The following is a 15,834-nucleotide window of genomic DNA, read 5'->3' as shown; positions in this document are numbered from 1 at the left end:
CCTCTGACGGTGACCCGATTTGGAGACAGGATGATGGTAGATGATCGGGTTATGATGAGGTCATTTGGGGGGGTGGGGAGCGGCATCCAGGATGACTGGTGATGTGGACACAGGAGGAGCTCCGTGAAGACGGGACTCATGCTGTCACCAGAAGCCAGCCAAGCCGTCTGGGACTCCTCCGTCCCTGGTACCTTCCGAGGCACCACGGCCCCGCGGACACCTCGTTGTCCGGCTCCACGATGGAGAGACAACAAAGGTCCGAGGTCCCATGCCACCTGTGTCACTGAAGCCCTGGGAAGCCCACCCGGCACCTTCTCCCTGCTCTGTCCTTCCTTTGCTGTTCCCTCTCTTCCATGAGGCACACTGTTCCTGTCTCTGTCACTGCTCCCGCTCTGGCTCACCTCTGGGCTTCCACCTGCGTGGACCTGTCCTGTGCACACCCCGAGCCATCCTTCAGACACGTCCCCACGGACCCGGGAGGTGCGAGCCACCGTGGCTTGGGTCCCTGGGGTCTGCGTCCTGCCACTCCTCCTGGGAGGTGAGGGTGGGAGGGCGCTGTGCCCCCGTGGCTGGAAGGGCGGTCAGGGGGGCGAGGAGAAGGGCAGCCTGGCTCCCCAGGCCTGGCTCCCACCTCCCCCCTGGCCGGCTTCCCCGCGGAGGAGGGCAGAGCACCAGTGAGGGGGTTGAAGACCGGAGAACCCAGGCGCCCCTCTGGGGACTGATGCTTTTCCAGGCAGAAAGGGGGAAACTCGGTCCTCATTCTTAGAGGAGAGCGAGCTTCTCCTCCCAGCCAGAGTCCAGTGGCACGACCATTGGATATCAATTGGTACTTAAGTATGAGGTCCCCCTCAGCTGATCTAGCAATGCCTCTAATTCTCCAGAAACATTTCCATCTGTATTAGCTTCCTGGGGCCACCACACATGGGGGGGCTGAAAGCAAGGGAAATGTGCTCCCTCCCGCTCTCATGGCTCTGGAGGCCAGAAGTCCCAAATCCAGATGCTGGCGGGCCACGCTTCCTCTGACGGATCTGGAGAGGGTCCTCCGTGGTTCTTCCAACCTCCCGTGGCCCTGTGGCCCTCCAGCCTCTGCCACCATCGCCACGTGGCCGTCCTCCCTCTGGGTCTGTGTCCCCGTGCGTCCTCTCCTTTTCAGACAAGGACCCTGTTGCTGGATCTAGGCCCAGCCGACTCCAGTATGACCTCAGGTTTTCTAAGCACGTCCACAAAGACCCTGTTTCCAAACAAGATCCCGTTCTGATGTCAGCAGAGCCGGGGACCTGGGGAGGACACCGCTCAGCTCAGTGCACTGACTGCACGATGCACAGTCCCAGGTGTGGGCCCAGGAAGAGGCTGCTGCGAACACCCTTCAACTGAAAAGTGTGAAAGAAGCTCTCACGAAATACCTTTAATTTAATTTAAAGCAATTTAAATTTTCCGACTATTATCCACGAATTTATCTAAACCCCTCCTGGTCTATTTCTAATTTTAGTGCCATCGATGAAAGACAATGAGTTCCCTATAATTGCTACACCCAGGAGGAAGTCGCTGCTTGCTTTTATCTCCACCCTCTGCTAAAGGCACTAAAATATCCCTTTAACAGATCATCCGAAGGGTTTTTCTTCCTTAGCTCCCTCCTTTCTCCCTCCCTTCCCTCCCCCCCTCCCCTCTCCCTTCCTCCTTCCTTCTTCCCTTCCTTCTTCCTTCCTTTCTTCTTCCTTCCTTCCCTCCCTTCTTGCCTCCTTCCTTCCAATAGCCCCTCCTTCTTCCTCCTTTGCTTTGTTTAAGCCATCAACAAGAAACAGATAACTTTTCTAAGCCAGACAGAACTTCTGTCTTCACAGCCTTCTCATTCCTGTTCTCTGTTCCCCTCGGGTCATAAAAACAAATACCTTCTTCCAAGTTGATCTTTTGCCTATTTGGAAGTAAAGCATGGAACGTATCTTTCTACTTGTCAGAAATATCATTCTAAATGTCTAGGCAGCTAGAGAATAAATATCACTCAGTATGAATAACTAATCACGTCTGAAAAGAGAGCCTCATCTAGTCCTGCTGAATCAGTCCTGAATCCCAAATGCTGCTGCCGTGGTATGTGATACACAGCTCCCCTTACGTTTTCAGTAAACGTAAGGTTGCTTTTTCTTTTTCCTGCTGTCTTCCTTGACCTAAACACACTAGTTGCTTAAAGGCTAGCTGTCTGTGGGAGATTTTATTCAAGAACACAGCCTTTTCTCCCAAGCTCTATATCTAGTTTAGGACGCTGCTCTTTTGAAGTCTAGTAAGGGGGATGTTTTGATTTGCATGGTTTCAGCTAAGACCCCAACTGCCTCTCTTCAAAATAGATACAGATTTATCAGATGCTCACTCTATGCCACATTCTATGTCAGGTGGGAGACGGGAGCTCAAAGGCGAACAGGACCCAATCCAGGCCTATCTTATGCGGCCTTTTCATGAAGGCGGGAGGAACAGAGACATACAGATACATAATGGTCACACAGGGTGGTGAGGACAGGATAACATATGCTCAGGGTGCTATGGGAACACGGAGGGGCCTGCCCTCAGCCAGGTACAGCTGTCCTCAGACGTGGATTCAGGTGAAGGGTGAGTGACAGGGGCTTGGCCTGGGGCGGGCGGGAATTCCAGGGAGAAGGGGATAGAACAAGCAATAAAGAGCATCCTTCATGGAGAGAACTGCAGGCTATGTTTCTAGGACATACAATTGAACACAGAACCAGACCATAACGAGGTATACCTGTCGTGCCCGTGTCAACTCCTGGCTTGAGATTGTACTAGAGTTAAAGAGTAAGGCGAAAGCATTGGGAGTGCCAAGGGGGGAGGTTTTGCCTCTACCCTTCAAGATTCTTCTGTCTAGTCTAAGGACTAAATTGACGTGAGACAGGTTAACAGGAGAAAATCAAATTTAATTACATACCTACAGGAATCCCACGCACATGACACGTTCCCAAAACAGGCAAAATGAGAAACATGTGTCATCCTGAACTAAGGAGAAGACAGTAGGGGTCTGGGTATTCAAAGGAAAGGAAAGCAATTCACAGGAAGATGAGAAAGATTACATACCTGGTAAATAAATGTTTGCTGAGCCGTCCGGAGACAATGAGACACAGAGAGAATTCTTAACAGACTTTGCTAAGCTCCTCCCTGCCTACCATACCTAGTCCATATGATACAGCAGACATATTGGTGATAGCTCTCTTCCTGAAGCCGGATCCCTGCCGAAATTCTCTTAGGTAGTTAGAGGGAAGGTCCATGCTTCTTCCTGGGTCTTTGGGGCCTTGATTGTTTTCAGCTCCAAATAATCTGCATTCAGGGTGATCCATCTTGCGGCTACTCATTCTGAACCCCTACATTGCTCAGGATGATCCCAACTGGGCCAGTGGAAACTGTGTCCGCAAGTCTTTGGACATGGTCCGCATCAAAGAGGTGGCACTGCCATTAAGGGCTAATAAATTAAATTTAAAACTGAGGGGGCGCCTGGGTGGCGCAGTCGGTTAAGTGTCCGACTTCAGCCAGGTCACGATCTCGCGGTCCGTGAGTTCGAGCCCCGCGTCAGGCTCTGGGCTGATGGCTCGGAGCCTGGAGCCTGTTTCCGATTCTGTGTCTCCCTCTCTCTGCCCCTGCCCCGTTCATGCTTTGTCTCTCTCTGTCCCAAAAATAAATAAAAAAACGTTGAAAAAAAAAAAAATTTAAAACTGAGAAGAGCATCTTGGTCCCCAGGGAGGTGGGGACGAGTGGAAGAGGTTTTAGACACACAGGTTTTGGGGGTTTGGGGATTGCCTCTGACATTTAAAGACAGATGAAGGACACCAGGATGAGAGAAGCAGTGGGATCCAAGGGCAAGACAACCCAATATTGGAAAGAGCATGGCCCTGCCAGGCAGGAAGCACAAGACAAGAATTCAGAACAGGAGAGAGTAATAGATAGATCAATTGAATTCAGTCATGGGTGTGAATCAACCTGGAGGGAGTGTTCAGACTCACATGGAATAACAGAAGACCTCCGTTTGTGGGGGCGAAACTGGCGACCCTGACTCTCATGGATATTCTAGAAAAATCCTGAACAAGGCCGTCTGGGTGGTAAAAGCAAGCACCCAGGTATTCAGGGGCTCCAGATCACCTGCTCTGGCCCGAAAAAAACTTTGTCAACCAACAATCTCAGCCCACTGGGGGGAAAATCCTAATTATTATGAGATGATAAAACTCAATTTGTTTGGGAGTGTAACCTCAATTTGCTGGAGATGGTAAAATGCAGAAAGGTTGGTAATTAAAAAATAGTGATGATAAAGAAATGCAGGACTGTTTATTGACACTTTTGTGTTAAGCCTAAGTATTAATGGGAGATAGTTTGTACTCAAAGTGTTTCTAATGTTTAAGATAATTTGTCACATTACATAAGAGATTAGCCTCGTGGTTTCCAACTATCAGAGGGAATTTGGAAATTAATTTTAGATTGCCAATTTTAAGTTGGAAAGTATAAGATAATTCACCTAAGTATAAACAAGATTGGGCTGTTTAACAGAAGTTGAGAGTTCTCTGTAAGTTTATTTATTAGATTTACTAGGGCTGTTTAAGTATTTAAGAGAGCTTTCCATATTAATGAGGCATATACATTGCTTAAAAAGAATCCAAATACATTAAATTTATGAACATATTTTGAAATATTTAAAGGAATTTAATTTACTAACTCATTAAACCTTTCCTCTTAAAACATTATAAAATGGGAGATTTATAAACAGGATATTAAAAATTTCCAGTTGAATTTCGAGGCTTTAGTAAAAAATATCATTTCACAGTGTTTAATAAGTAGAATAAGGAAAAGAACAAAAACAAGTAACTATGCAAAGTCTTCTCTCTGCAAAGAAGACACTTTTATAGCATCCAAAAGTCAGAGTCCTGAGTCACTAACAGGAGACGGTCCATGCAGGTGTCTCTGTGCTGTGTGGGTGGGGACAGGATTGATGAGCCAGGACCCATCCTTGGAAAGTGGAAGAAAGAAACGAATTCAAGGAGCCAACAGGAGTCACCCGAGGGGGCGGGGGGTGACGGGGCTGGGGGTTACGGTAAAAGACACCATTGCAAGATGGAGGGCTGGGCTGGTTCCCCCACCCAAGGATGATGTGAAGGAGGATATAGAGTCGATACCCGGTTAAAACAAAGCAAAACAAACCCAAAAGGATAAACAAACGAACATTTTCCAGGATGTAGGATTCTAATCTGACTCAATGTATCTAGGGCCTCGGATGCAGCTCTCCTATTAAAAATGGCAAAAGAGGGGCACCTGGGTGGCTCAGTCGGTTGAGCCTCCGACCTCAGCTCAGGTCGTGATCTCACGGTTCGTGAGTTCGAGCCCCGCGTCAGGCTCTGGGCTGATGGCTCGGAGCCCGGAACCTGCTTCGGATTCTGCGTCTCCCTCTCTCTCTGCCCCTCCCCTGCTCATGCTCTGTCTCTCTCTCTCTCTGTCAAAAATAAATAAAACATTAAAAAATTTTCAAAAAAATGGCAAAAGAGTTGGTGTGTAAATCCTCAGAATCACCCAATTCAAAAGGAGATTGATGAGATTTCTGGGTGGCTCTGATTCTAGACGGAAGTACTTTCCTGGATCAGCATCTGATAAACACGGAGCCGTGGTGATAATTACCAGAAGGGACATGGGATTTCTTCGTTTTCTGATCTACATCTATAGATTTAATTTCTGTTTTAAAAATGTTATTGCTTACTCCCCCCCCCCACCAACCCCGAATAGCAGTCTAAAGTTGAATGAAAGACAGCAGGTATCCCCTCATTAACTTAAGCAATTAATTCTTTGATCCTTGTTCCCGTTTGTGCAAACCATTAAGGAATGTTAGCGTTTGATAAGGCTCAGGTCCTACAGGAATGCCTTTCACGTGGAGATTCTGGCAGATCTAACTTTCCTCCAGGGTGAGCCCCCATGTGGCAAATCTTGCCTCCGAAGTGAGATAGGGCCATGTTTGTCTAAGGAGACAACTCAGCAGTGAAACAGACCTGCCTCATGGAAGACACCTCTTTGGGACGAGGGAGCGTAATAAGCACTGGCTGGGAGAGCAGAGACCCCCCGCTCCAGGACCCTGGTCTGCAGCTGTGGCATAGACAATGGGTTCACCAACCCCCCTCCCTCTCCCCTAGTCCCACAGCAAGACCAGACCGTATCTCCAGCTTCCCGGTGCCCTTAGACCATATTTCCGTGTTGCAGCAACTGTCGATCTTATTCATGAAATTGTAAGACCCCCCCCCCCCCACCATCCACCCCAGGCACATCAGCTCAGGGTCCCCCACCCACACCACTATCTGTGGGTATCGGAGTCACGGGACCGTAAATTGCTTTGGAGGCCACTTCCCATCATTCCTGACACAAATCAAAACCCGAGCCATCCACAGTGACAGCTGCTTGATACTGAAGCTTCATGGTGCGTGGATTTGCTGTTTCGTTTCTTATCCCAGTGAAGTCCCTCTTGATAGGAAGGAAGCACAGGGGTTGGAGGTGTTTGTGTTAGAGAGAGGGGCTGGGGGCAGGGGGCGCTGGTTGCTTACTTACCTTTTTTTTTTTTTTTTTATGAAATTTATTGTCAAATTGGTTTGCATACAACACCCAGTGCTCCGACACCTGGCTGGGGACAGAGTTGCATGATGATTCCAGGGCTTCTGAGCTCCTCAGTGGGGACGCCCCAGTGCCCTCTATCCTCCCCGGGTCCCTCCTGCACCCACCGCCCCTGCTGTGCTGCTACATCTGGAGGACGAGCCTGCAGCCAGCAAGGACCCTGGCAGGGTGTGGGCTGGCCCCACCTGGAGAACTTGAACTGTGTCCAAATCACCAGGCTAGACGTAAGACTCCCAGCTGAGAACATTCACAGCCCTCCAACCCCTCTTTCCCAGGCAGTCAAACATTCCTGGTTACAATATTTCAACTCCAACTGCTGGGATTCAGACTTTGAAGTCAGCTCTCTATAGAAACAATGCCTTCTTCATGAAATAAATCAATCTTGAGTAGACTTTTCATTACGTGTATGCACACATGTGCATACACGTGATTGCTTTTTAACGATGATTACTGAGACAGCCACTTTTACCGTGGATACAATTTTAGAACTCAAACCAGAAATGAATTCTTTCGCTGGTCCAGTTTCTATGCTTTTGCCACAAGGAGCTCAGAATGAGGGTGGTCGTCCTCCTCCAGACAGATGCGTGATCTGTTACACCACTTCTTAAAGTGGAACACCTGTGTGCAGAAGCCATGGTTCCCATCCATGTCACTCCTTCCCACCATGAGACCTTGCCCTTTGACAACTGGGTCGTTAAAGGGGCCCTTCATGACAAAAGATACCTGCCCCCCCCCATTGCCAACACCTTCACAGGCATCCCTTCTGCCCTTCATGGGGCTTGTAATAATCAGCACAGATCATGTTTGTGGTGGAGATGCAGGGAAAGGCCGTGTAGACCATCCGATGCATGGTGGCAGGTTCACCCCCTGCCGGAGACTGGCTGCAGCTGGCTACGTCTCCTGCAGGCTGCCCAGCCGGTCACCTGACCCTTGTATGCAGCCCGGAACACTGGGCAGCCAACGTCTCCTTGTGGGGTAGGCATGCAGGGTGGGTGTAGTTAGTGATGCCGAACTTCTGGAGCCTCAGTATGGGGACGCCTTGAGCGGATCGTGGATGTGGTTCTTCTCTACGGGAGCCTCAGTATGGGGACGCCCTGAGCGGATCGTGGATGTGGGTCTTCTCTAGCAAGGAGATTCAGCACTATGCTCATACCTGGTATGGCTTGTTTGCTAATGCATGCATGCATGGATAAATATAACACAGGAAAACTTTGGATTGCAAGCAACTTGTTCTGCACGTGTTCCGTAAGACGAGCAAACATTTCTAATAAATTTTAACTTGAGAGATGTCTTGCAATATGAGTCGTACATGACATGATCACAAATGAGCCAGTGGTTCTTCTCTCTCTCTCTCTCTCTCTCTCTCTCTCTCTCTCTCTCTGCGGGATTGTGGGTGATCATCTCCCATGCTCAGATGCTCAGTCTCAGGCCACAGCGTCTGGCAGAAATCAGTGATTTTTCAGAACTTTGGAAGGTGCCCAAAACTGGCACTGGTGTATTTTCTGTCACTTCAAAGCACCTGTGGACAGTCCTTTGTTTTTCCATCTAAGAGTGAGCTTAGGAATGCTTTGCTTCATTCCAGGTCAGGCTGCCTACGGATATAGACCTGTTCCTCTGCCACCTTATTGCCAGTTACACTAAATACAGAATATGACAAGAGTTTATTAATACAGTCAACATCTGTGTGAGCATATTCAATGGCCCCATGCAGAAAAAGGTTCCATGGAGCCAGTAGATAGCAGTGGTTCCATTAGTGATTGTGAAAGTCATCCTACACAATAACCCTCCACTGTCCTCTCCCTCACACCAGCCACATAGGTTTTCAAAGGTAAGTGCAGGTTAATTTGTTTATTTTTTGTATTTTCTTTATTATTTTCTATTACAGTATTATAATCATTGTTATATGGATATGTTTGGGTTGCGGAACAAATCACCTGAGTTTCCATTATTTCTTATGGGGAAACTTGCTTGATAGACAAGTGCTTTGGATTACAAATGTGTTTCCAGAACGAATTATGGTTTTTGGTCATACTTAAGAATACTTCTGCTGCTGGGGTGCCTGGATGGCTCAGTTGGTTGAGCGTCCAATTTTGGCTCAGGTCATGATCTCACAGTGTGTGAGTTGGAGCCCCGCGTCAGGCTCTGTGCTGACAGCTCAGAGCCTGGAGCTTGCTTAAGATTCTGTGTCTCCCTCTCTCTCTGCCCCTCTCCTGGTCACGCTCTGTCTGTCTGTCTCTCTCTCTGAAATAAATAAACATTAAAAAAATTGTAAAAATAGGGGCACCTGGGTGGCTCAGTCAGTTAAGCATCCGACTTTGGCTCAGGTCATGATCTCATGGTTCGTGGGTTGGAGCCCCATGTTGGGTTCTGTGCTGACAGCTCAGAGCCTGCAGCCTGCTTCAGATTCTGTGTCTCCGTTTCTGTGTCTTAGATTCTGTGTCTCCGTTTCCGTGTGCCCCTCCCCTGATCACACTCTGTCTCTCTCTTCCTCAAAAATAAATAATAAAAACATTAAAAAAATTTTTAAAGAATACTCCTGTTATTCACTTAATGTGTTATGGTAATGCCCATTTTCAAATTTGAAAAAATGTTCAGGGTCTGAAATTCCAGGCGCCTCTGGTCTCAGGATTTCCAACTGTCTGGTGCACCCAGGGGGCTCCCAGTCTCCAACAGAAGGGAGGTGGGTGCCCAGCACGAACGGGCGGGGGTTGGGCAGAGCCATTTCCAGCCTGGGGTGGGGTGGGGGGAGCTGGGCCTAAGAGCCCGGCTGAACAGGGGTGGTTATTTGTTTGCTGTCTTGTCTGAGGGTAGGCTCCCCCACACCTTCACCACTGATGTCAACATCTAAAATGCATCCTCCACGTGTATGCATCTGGGGAGCCGTGGCAGGGCGTTTCAGGCATTGGGCTAGAAGTGCCCGACCCACAGGGGATCCTTGCTAATGCAGAACAAAGACAGGTGCGTCCATGGCTCTGCCGTCCAAGGTTTATTCCCGTTCCTGCTTCCTGTATGGCTTATCACGCATTTGAGGGAAGTTCTCTCTTCTGGACCCAGTGGGGGTTCCCCTAGAGACGGACCGATCAGTGAGCCAGAGCCTTCACGATCCTGGAAGCCCCACGGTATAGAAACGTGTAATGTTCGCAGAGCGCCTAGAACAGGATCTGGGACAGGGGTGTAAACAGGTGTTAGTCACGTCTGTCACCCAGCTCCTCACGTGTTAGAATCTCTTGGCAAATAAGCTGAAAGCAATAAGCAAAGTAAGAGGAGAGAACTTCTGTCCCCTGCACCTGCCTTCTCCCCCCAGGCCCATTACATATTTCTCCTGCCGTGCTCACAGCATCCTGCAAGGAGGCCACCCCCCCCCCCCCCACATTTTTCAGATGTTGAAAGTAGAGACTTCACGTAGTTACGCTGCTTCGAAAGGGGACATTTCGGGGTGGGGGGGGGCGAGGCAGGGTCAGCTGCGCCCACGCTAGATCTCCAGCTCAGATGCCTGCTTTCCCCTCCCCCCCCTTATCTCAGCATTTTCTGATTCACGTTTTATTAAAGCCACATCTTATCTTTGAAATAAAGAGAATTGTAATAAACGCACTATGGTCTTAAGCACTGTGAACACTCCGTCTCAATACCAGGCGTCCAAGAGTTCTTTTTATTTTGCAAAATCAAAATGTTAATTTCCCTGCAAACATGATGTGATTTACAAATAAGGCCTTCTCGGCTTTTCACATTTTGGTGACTCTGAACTCTTCTATTGGGGGTTGAAAACTGTAATTAAAATAAAAAAATAGTAACAACTGCATTTCACCTCTCAAATATTTTAAAAAAAATTTTTAACGTTTATTCATTTTTGAGAGACAGAGCATGAGTGGGGGAGGGCAGAGAGAGGGAGACACAGAATCCGAAGCAGGCTCCAGGCTCCGAGCTGTCAGCACAGAGCCCCACGCGGGGCTCGAACTCACAGATGGTGAGATCATGACCTGAGCCGAAGTCGGACGCTCAACCGACTGAGCCACCCAGGTGCCCCTCACTTCTCAAATTTTAGGTGAATAAGACTGAGGAATGAAGACAGTAACAACTTTCCCTTACCTTAACCAGAGGGAGGTAAACTTTCATTACCTCATTCGGCTCCGTTCAGAATCTGCATACAGAGTGTCTGACCAGTATAACCTGATTATAGCCTCTTCTCTGTAATGTATGTGGGAAAACCAGCATCTTAAACCAGAACTTTCTGAAAAGACTCTATTAGATTTAGTTAATTGAGGAAATAAAGGATTTACTGGTGAGATATGGGGATGTGGATCACTCCTATATATATACTTCTGGGTTTTGTTTTTCCATCTGTGATTTTTATTAGGGAAACGATGCCTCTACGGGGAAAAGTTTGCACCACTTTCTTCCAAAGTGAAGATGCCCTGATAAACCAAGGGAAGCTCCACAAAAGAACTGAAAAGGAGGGGCTTCAGGGCACCTGGTGACTCAGTTGGTTAAGCCTCCAACTCTTGGTTTCAGTTCAGGTCATGATTGGGTGGTTTTATGAGTTGGAGCCCCACATCAGGCTCTGTGCTGACAGCTGGGAGCCTGGAGCCTGCTTTGGATTCTGTGCCTCCCTCTCTCTCTGCCCCTCCCTTGGTTTACCTCTCCCCTCTCTCTCTCTCTCTCTCTCTCTCTAAGTAAATAAATAAATACACATTTTTTACAAACGGGTGGTTTCACCCAGGGCTGGGCTGCAGTGAGATGACCTCGTTACATGCCCCGCCCCCTTCTTTTATTCCCAGCCATGCGACCTGGCGCCTATGCCTGGCAGCCTCCGGTTCCCCGCCTGCCAATGGGAGGCGCTACCAGCACAGTCCGGGGGCTCCTCTTGGAAGAACACATAATGTAATGAACGAAGGAGGCTTGTCAGAGCTTCCGGCATGATGGAAACGTGGGCTTTGTGCCGGCGCCCCGCTCCCTCCTCCAGCCTGGAAGCGGGATGCTGCCGGGAAGGATTGGTTGCCGTGGCAACCACCACATGTAGAGCAGAGCTCTCTGTCTTGTGGCAGTGGCTGCCCTGGAAGCTGACAGCCTTCACGCCGTCTCTAGGAATTTGTAATTTAAGTGGGAAATCGCTAGGTTCTGCGCGGTAATTAACAGTGCTCAGATGCCCGCACTGTACGTTCAAAGCCTACAATATCCACAGCACGATGAGCAATAAATTTGTATTCTCTGTGTCACACGTGCTGTTCTTAGGGGTACGTTTTGGGTGTGGCTCTCTCCAGAGCTACTGCCCCATCGCCCTGGCGACGCATGAAATTAACCAACTGAAGCCAACCCTGGAGGTTGGTGTCCAAAACCTGGATCGTTTCTCCAGGGGCTCTGGGTGGCACAGCATGGTGGATGTCGGCAGATGATCCACCGTCATTTTCTTTCTTTTTTTTAATTTATTTTTTTAATGTTTACTTATTTTTGACAGAGAGAGAAACAGAGCATGAGCGGGGCAGGGGAAGAAAGAGAGGGAGACACAGAATCGGAAGCGGGCTCCAGGCTCTGAGCTGTCAGCACAGAGCCTGACACGGGGCTCAAACCCACAAACCCTGAGATCATGACCTGAGCCGAAGTCAGAGGCTCAACCGACTGAGCCACCCAGGCGCCCCTCCACCATCATTTTCTTTTTTTTTCAACGTTTTTTTTTATTTTTTATTTTTTTATTTTTGGGACAGAGAGAGACAGAGCATGAACGGGGGAGGGGCAGAGAGAGAGGGAGACACAGACTCGGAAACAGGCTCCAGGCTCCGAGCCATCAGCCCAGAGCCTGACGCGGGGCTCGAACTCACGGACCGTGAGATGGTGACCTGGCTGAAGTCGGACGCTTAACCGACTGCGCCACCCGGGCTCCCCACCACCATCATTTTCTTAAAGACAAAATGCACGGGGTGAGTTTACTTGTCATGTCTTGATTGTGGGGTGGTGGGGGGTGGACCCCAAGTAGAAGATCCCAAATCTTTTCCCATGACTGAGATCCCCCCCACCTCCATGCAGGTGATGGGATTTAGATCAGAAGGGAGGGGGTGGCCAGCCCTGCTCTCCAAGAGGCTTATCCTGAAAAGTCTAGTTTGGACTTAGAAGCTAGCCCACTTAAACTCACAGGATCCTAAGTACTCAGAAAGGACAGGCCTGATTCCATGAGAACAGAGACTGGGCGACCGGGTGTCATTTCTCAGCATTAGATGAGCACACCTCACCTACCGTTTCTCGCGCTCAGCGTTGGGCGCACGAGGGCAATCAGACAGGTGCCCGGAGGAGCTGTGAGGTATGGAGGTAGAGACTGGTTGGTTCACACTATTGAGAAATCCCAGGGCTTCAGAAACTGGTTCAAATTACATCATCAGGCTGTGGCTCCCTTGCCTCTTACTCCCCTCTGCTGCCGCTGGATTAGCCTCACTTTCAGACACGTTGTCTCCACTGGGGACCCCATAGGCCCCCAATGGCCAGTGCCCTACAGATAGCACGGCCAGGAGAGAGAGAGTCCCTCGTGCCAACGATGCTAACACCGGAGGTCACACAGCCCAGCTTGGTTTCATCCACGCCCCTGGGCTGAGCCAGACAACAGCCAGAGAGATGGGATATTCTGATCGATTGGGCCAGAGTCTGGGTCTATGGTGGGGGCAGCTGTAACCAAACCATGTAAACAAGAGCTGGGATGAGGTGCTTCCTTGAAGGTGGATTAGGGGGGTGTCCCAGGAGGGGGATGGGTGCTGGGTGGGAGGGCCACCCCAGCTCCCGGTACACGACTGTTGTGATGCCATCTCAAAGAGCCAGGACCTGGCAGTGGGCCCATGGGCTGTTAGTTACAGGAGAAGTGAGCCGGGTGGGGTGGAGGAAGCAGGTCGAATGCAAAGGGTGTTTTGTGCAGAGAGGCAGGATTTATAGCAATGGGGCCGAGGGAGAAACATCCAGCGATCGGTGGGCTGGAGATCGTGAGTTACGGTAGAGCCCAGACCTCTGGGAGCCGTTCCGGGACTGAGCTTTAACCAGAGGCTACCAAATGGGTGAGTTTTTATAATTTCCTCCCTGGGGAGCATATTTATATTCTAGAAATCTCCCTTCAGCACTTAGGAGGCGTTGAAATAATTAGGGTGAAAAATAAGCAGAGATAAACAGTGTGGTGTGTAGTTAGAAAGGAGTGCTGGTGGGACGATTTTAGGGTGGTCCAGTCGACCAGGCAATAGTGAGTGGCTGGAAGTTCACGGTCCAGAATGACTCGCGGCCTCTCGGAAAGCAAGGGGGTTCTGGAAGCAGACGCTCCGTATTCAGGTCCTAGTTCAGCCTGCTGGAAGCAGGGGGAGCGGAAGGTGGGAGACAGGTGCCCAGGATCGGAGGGAGGAACCCGGGGTGGGCAGTGTGCAAGGCACCCCAGAAAGCCTCCCAAGCTGTTGCCAGCTCAAAGTGGGGAGGTGGGTGAGCGGACCGCACGAGGAGGCCCGTGAGATCGGGGCCAGTGTGCACGGATCCACGGCGGAGTCTCAGCCAACAGGGAGAGCGTCCGCCCTCATGGAGGGATTGAACATAAGTTTTTGTTGATGTGAAATTCACAGAACAAAGTTAACCATATTTTTAAAATTGTTTTAAATGTTCATTTATTTTTGAGAGAGAGAGAGAGAGAGAGAGCAGGGGAGGGGCAGAGAGAGAGGGAGGCACAGAATCCGAAGCAGGCTTCAGTCTCTGAGCTGTCAGCACAGACCCTGAAGCAGGGCTCGAACCCAAGAACCACAAGATCATGACCTGAGCCAAAGTTGGTGCCCCTGGGTGGCTCGGTCGGTTGAGTGTCTGTCTCTTGATTTCAGTTCAGATCATGATCTCACAGTTCCTGAGTTCCAGCCCTATCGTCAGGCTCGGCGATGACAGCTTGAAGCCTAGTTGGGATCCTCTCTCTCCCCCGTCTCTCTGTCCCTCCCCCACTCATGTGTGTGCGCGCTCTCTCTCTCTCAAAATAAATAAACTTAAAAAAAATAAGGTTTATATTTTAATGTATTTTTATGATTTTTCTCCAGAATATTAAACTAGTTGAAAAAAATATCGACAGATTGAAAAGACCGTGTATTGAAACTCATATCATTATTTCTAAATGTTTTATTTATACCCTATTTAACATTTTGATATTTTGTTCACCGTGGATTTTTGTTTGTTTGTTTTTGCATTCATTTTGACCTCTTAGCATACTGCTTTCAAATTATTCAATTATTTAAATTACTAAGTTACTTATTTTGATTGCTGAGTGCTTTGGCACACCTACATTTTAATTTAATTTTTTATTTTTTAATTTTAGAGAGAGAGAGTGGGAGAGTAGGGCAGAGGGACGGAGGAGAGAAAGAGAATCTTTTTTTATTTTTATTTATTAAAAAAATTTTTTTTTCAACGTTTTTTATTTATTTTTGGGACAGAGAGAGACAGAGCATGAACGGGGGAGGGGCAGAGAGAGAGAGGGAGACACAGAATCGGAAACAGGCTCCAGGCTCCAAGCCATCAGCCCAGAGCCCGACGCGGGGCTCGAACTCACGGACTGCGAGATCGTGACCTGGCTGAAGTCAGACGCTCAACCGACTGAGCCACCCAGGCGCCCCGAGAAAGAGAATCTTAAGCAGGCTCCATGCTCAATGCAGAATGCGACTCTGGGCTCAATCCCACCACCCTGGGATCCTGACCTGAGCCGAAATCAAGAGTCGGGTGCTCAATGGACTGAGCCACCCAGGCTCCTGCCCCTACATTTTGTGCCAAGATGAGTACCCACTCTCTGCCCACTGGTCCCAGCTGTGAGGGGGGCAAGGGGCCCCGAGAGCCGGGCGGCCAGTGGCTGGTGATATGCTCTGGTCCTGAGGATTGCTGAGAGGTCACCGAGTGCTAGGGACCTCTCCAAGCACGTCCCGTGCGTCAACGCGTTTGATCACTCACAGCTGTACAGGGCGGGAGACACCCCGTCGTGTCTGATTTGAGGATCCTGCAGTTATTCCCAGAGGGGCTGACTGATGTATCAGGTCACCAGCTGGAAGGTGGAGGAACTGGGACTTGAACGCAGGCAGTCGGGGTCCAGAACCCACACGGTGAGCCACCCCATTGTCATGTGGGATACACCAACAAGTTCATGGCCCACGGGCTCGTACAAAACAAGGGCGACCAAACCCTCTGCATCCCGACCGGGGCGGGGGAATGTCTGCCTGCCCCCCGGAA

Source organism: Neofelis nebulosa, chromosome 11 (genome assembly GCF_028018385.1).
Source record: "Neofelis nebulosa isolate mNeoNeb1 chromosome 11, mNeoNeb1.pri, whole genome shotgun sequence".
Lineage (NCBI taxonomy): Eukaryota > Metazoa > Chordata > Mammalia > Carnivora > Felidae > Neofelis > Neofelis nebulosa.
The sequence above is the reverse complement of the archived record's forward strand: the minus strand, read 5'-3'. Positions refer to the sequence as shown.